The sequence below is a fragment of the Arachis hypogaea genome, chromosome 16, assembly GCF_003086295.3.
Source record: "Arachis hypogaea cultivar Tifrunner chromosome 16, arahy.Tifrunner.gnm2.J5K5, whole genome shotgun sequence".
Lineage (NCBI taxonomy): Eukaryota > Viridiplantae > Streptophyta > Magnoliopsida > Fabales > Fabaceae > Arachis > Arachis hypogaea.
This window is the reverse complement of record NC_092051.1, coordinates 62,297,384-62,302,560: the sequence shown is the minus strand read 5'-3', so window position 1 is coordinate 62,302,560 and position 5,177 is coordinate 62,297,384. Positions and strand designations below refer to the sequence as shown.

Here is a 5,177-nt window from a genome sequence, read left to right as displayed (position 1 = left end):
TAAAAATTTTGAAATTCTTATTTTTCTTTTTCTAAAATAATTTTTGAAAAAATCCAAAAAAAATTAATAAAATCATAAAACCAAAAATAATTTTATGTTTCTTGTTTGAGTCTAGTGTCAATTTTTAAGTTTTGTGTCAATTGCATGTCTTTATTCTTCTTGCATTTTTCGAAAGTGTGTTCATGTGTTCTTCATAATCTTCAAGTTGTTCTTGATGATTTTCCTTGTTTGATCTTTGTATTTTCTTGTTTTGTGTCTTTTCTTGTTTTTCATATGCATTTTCAATTTGTTAGTGTCTAAACATTGAATATCTCTAAGTTTGGTATCTTTCATGTGTGTCTTTTCTTAAAAATTTTCAAAAATAAGTTTTTGGTGTTCATCTTGACATTCAAAGTGTTCTTGGTGCTCATCTTGACATTCAAAGTGTTCTTGCATGCATTGTGTATTTTGATTCATAATTTTTATGTCTTGTGTCTTTTTTGTGTTTTTCTCTTTCTTCATTAAAAACTCAAAAATCAAAAAAATATCTTTCCCTTATTCTTCTCATAAAATTCGAATATTTGAGTTGACTTATTCAAAAATTTTTAAAATTTAGTTGTTTCCTACGAATCAAGTCAAATCTTCAATTTAAAAATCTTATCTTTTCAAAACTTTTTCAAAAATTAAATCTTTTTCATTTTTCTTTTATGATTTTCAAAAATTTTAAAAATGATTTTCAAAATCTTCTTCTTAATTTCATTTTATTATTTCAAAATCTTTACTAACAATTAATGTGATTGATTCAAAAATTTTAAAGTTTGTTACTTGCCTATTAAGAAAGGTTCCATCTTTAAATTTGAGAATCATATTTTCTAGTTTCTTGTTAGTCAAGTAATCAACTTTAATTTTCAAAATCAAATCTTTTTAATTTCCTTTTCAAATCTTTTTCCAATTTATTTTCAATCATATCTTTCAATCATATCTTTTTCAAAACTTAATTTCAAAATCTTTTCTAACTTCTTATCTTTTCAAAATTGATCTTCAAATCTTTTTCAATTAACTACTTAACTTTTTGTTTGATTTTTAAAATTCCTATCTTTTTCAAAACCATCTAACTACTTTTCTCCCTCTAATTTTTGAAAATCATTAATCTCTTTTTCAAAATTCTTTTTAATTAAATAATTATTTTAAAAATTTTAATTTTAATTTTATTTCTTCTCTTTTTTTTTCGAATTCTAACTACATTTTAAAATAAAAACAAAAACAATTTTTTTATTTTATTTAATTTTTGAATTCTTCTCCCTCTCATCTCTTTCTATTTATTTATTTATCTACTAACACCCCTCTTCCACTCAAAAAATCGAACCCACTCTTCTCCTCTGTGTTCGAATTCTTATCTTCTCCTTGTTCTATTCTTCTCTTCTTCTACTCACATAAAAGAATCTCTATACTGTGACATAGAGGATTCCTCTTCTTTTCTGTTCTCTTCTTTTTCATATGAGCAGGAACAAGGATAAGAATATTCTTGTTGAAGCTGACCCTGAACCTGAAAGGACTCTGAAGAGGAAGCTAAGGGAAGCTAAGGCACAACTCTCTGGAGAGGACCTGACAGAAATTTTCAAAAAAGAAGGAGACATGGCCGAACCTAATAACAATGGTGGAGATGCAAGGAAGATGCTTGGTGACTTTATTGCACCCTCTCCTAACTTCTATGGAAGAAGCATCTCAATTCCTGCAATTGGAGCAAACAACTTTGAGCTTAAGCCTCAATTAGTTTCTCTAATGCAGCAGAATTGCAAGTTTCATGGACTTCCAATGGATGATCCTCATCAGTTTTTAGCTGAATTCTTGCAAATCTGTGACACTGTCAAGACTAATGGAGTTGATCCTGAGGTCTACAGGCTTATGCTTTTCCCTTTTGCTGTAAGAGACAGAACTAGAACATGGTTGGATTCACAACCTAAGAAAAGCTTGAACTCTTGGGATAAGCTGGTCAATGCTTTCCTGGCTAAATTATTTCCACCTCAAAAGATGAGCAAGCTTAGAGTTGAAATCCAAACCTTCAGACAGAAGGAAGGTGAGTCCCTCTATGAAGCTTGGGAAAGATATAAGCAACTGATCAAAAGGTGTCCTACTGACATGCTTCCAGAATGGAGCATCATATGTATATTCTATGATGGTCTATCTGAGTAGTCAAAAATGTCATTGGACCATTCTGTAGGAGGATCTCTTCATCTAAAAACCCCTGCAGAAGCTTAGGAACTCATTGAAATGGTTGCAAATATCCAGTTCATGTACACCTCTGAAAGGAGTCCTGTGAACAATGGGACACCTCAAAAAAAGGGAGTTCTTGAAATTGAAACTCTGAATGCCATATTGGCTCAGAATAAAATACTGACTCAGCAAGTCAATATGATTTCTCAGAGTCTGAATGGATTGAAAGCCGCATCCAACAGTACTAAAGAAGCATCTTCTGAAGAAGAAGCTTATGATCCTGAGAACCCTGCAATGGCAAAGGTGAATTACATGGGAGAACCCTATGGAAACACCTATAATCCTTCATGGAGAAATCATCCAAATTACTCATGGAAGGATCAACAAAAGCCTCAACAAGGCTTCAATAATAATGGTGGAAGAAACAAATTTGGCAATAGCAAGCCTTTTCCATCATCTTCTCAGCAACAGACAGAGAATTCTGAACAGAGCCATTCTGGCTTGGCAACCATAGTCTCTGATCTATCCAAGACCACACTAAGTTTCATGAATGAAACAAGGTCCTCCATTAGAAATTTGGAGGCACAGGTGGGTCAGCTGAGTAAGAAGATTACTGAAACTCCTCCCAGTACTCCCCCAAGCAATACAGAAGAAAATCCCAACACTACAAGAATAACACCCATTCAGCCACACTTTTTTTAAGCTACATTTGAAAAGCGTAGCCTATTCCTAGAATAGGATATGCTTTTTTGCATGGTGCCCTTTTATAAGAGAATAGGAAACACTATTGAGGCATCACTTTAAAAGTGTCTCCTTAGATATTTTAAATATCACTTATAAAGCATAGCCGTATCTAGATAGCTATGGGTATATTTCATACCTCAAAGAGAGCGCTTTTAAAAAGTAACCCATTTGTTATGTTTTGGGTGCGCTTCAAAAGTGTTGCCTAATCTATGTAGGACCAAATCCCTCGACATTTAGTAATGTTTTTATCCTTTTCACAAAGACTATCACTAACATAACGTAACTTCGTGCCTCCACCACAATCACCCTGATCTCACCACCAACACTTTGTGCCTCTCATCATCAATCCCAAATATGTTTTTCCGTCACACCAACCACTCGAGAACCATCGGTGTCGCCACTCTAGAACCGCAGCTCACCGCTCATCTTCCCCACTCACCGCTCCTCTTCCACACTCACCGTTCCTCTTCCTTACTCGACGCTAACTACTTGAGAGCCATAAGTTATCTTCACTGCGTGCTCACATCGATCGTCATCATCGTCCTCTCGTCACTCACCATGTGGTGGAGAAGGTATATATTCAAAGGGTTAGGGTTCCGATTTTAGGGTTTTCAATTTGGGGGTTTGGGTATGTTACGGTGCGGGTGAACTCTCATACCCTCATTTCTCCTTTTGTTCCACTTGATTTCCTTTGGTGCTATTGTTGTTAGGACTGCTTCTAATAAAATGAAGTAGGTTTCTCAAGAACTCAAACGACTCGCTTCAATTTCTTCCAAACAAACAGCACCTTTTTGTTCTTCTTTTGATGCTGCTGCTGCTGCAAGAAGAGGACACTACGATAGGAATAAGTCCGCGGCTTCGAGTGCTCTCAAGGGACTTAAGTTCATCGCTAAGGGTGGCGGCGGTGGTGGCGGTGGCGGTGTCGGTGGTGCAGGGTGGCATGAAGTGGAGAAGCAGTTTGATGCTCTTACTACTTCAACTGATGGATGGCTTCATCATTGTCTCTTTGGAAAATGTATAGGTAATAATTGAAATTGAAGAGTTCATAACAAATCTTCACTATTTTTTTGTTGTTTCTTCCTAAGTGTTTGTGAAATTGTTTGTGTGTGTGTGAGTGAGTGAAATAAGGACTTGTTCTGAGTAGTTTTCTTTTAGGATGTGTTTGGATAACTATGGTTCGAATTTGTTGAGTTGTTTGTATATGGGGATGAGCAAGGAATCTGAGGCATACTGGTGTACTTTTTGATTCGTTGGCTAGGAGGAGGGATATTAATGGGGATTCAATTAACAAGGCTCAATTGAAGGACTTTTGGGACCAGATTTCTGACCAGAGTTTTGATTCCAGGCTCAAAACCGTCTTTGACATGTAACTAATTCATTACCTCTCTACTTAATTTTAGAACTAGAAAAAGAAATTGGTTGGTATTTTCTTTAATTCCCACAATTAAGTATGTTAACCTTCATTTGGAATAATGCAGGGTTGATAAAGATGCAGATGGAAGACTCGCCGAGGAAGAAATTAAATAGGTTTATATGAATTTTCTTTTTAAATTCATCAATAGAAAAATTAGAATGAAGATAGTGAAGTAGTTTTTATCGGCAACGTTTTTTCCTTTCCTAGCTTTGCATTTTGTTCCCATGAGAATAGGAATTTCCTTGATCACAAATGATCAATTCTGTTTTCAGATCATCTGCCTTAGTGCCACAACAAACAAACTCTCAAACATACAGTAGCAGGCTAAAGAATATGCAGCTTTGATCATGGAAGAACTAGACCCTGAAGAGACAGGATTTATCACGGTATTTACATCATCCTATTTCAGATAGTTTTGGTATAAAACTTATCAAAATTAAGTAAAATTAGTCACTATTATAGTTTCACATACAGATAAGTACTTATATTTCAAATCATAACTCATAAGTATGAAGTTGATTTATATTTAAGATGATGAGAGGGACTGATTTCACTTGTATTTAGGAAATTAGATCAAATCCATAAGAAAAATTTGACATAGACCAAAATCATAAATAGCTAACTCTAGAAGTGACTAGAAATTTATTTGAAAAGAAAAACAAAAACTCCATATTACTCATGTTAATCACATTTATTTGGCCAATTGGTGATTATTATTACTGCTTCATCAGCTGGATAGCCTAGAGATGCTCTTATTGCATGGACCAAGTCATTCTACAAGAGGTGATAGCAAGTACCTAAGCCAAATGCTAAGCTTGAAACTAAA

The 5,177-nt window shown here is 34.5% G+C and overlaps 1 non-coding gene across 1 annotated transcript; it reads right to left on the bottom strand.

Moving 5' to 3' along the window:
• Nucleotides 1-2,016: 2,016 nt before the first annotated feature.
• On the bottom strand, nt 2,017-2,124 carry LOC112761260 (small nucleolar RNA R71). Its single transcript, XR_003181663.1, has one exon. It is a non-coding gene; the product is annotated as a small nucleolar RNA R71 (small nucleolar RNA).
• Nucleotides 2,125-5,177: the final 3,053 nt, after the last annotated feature.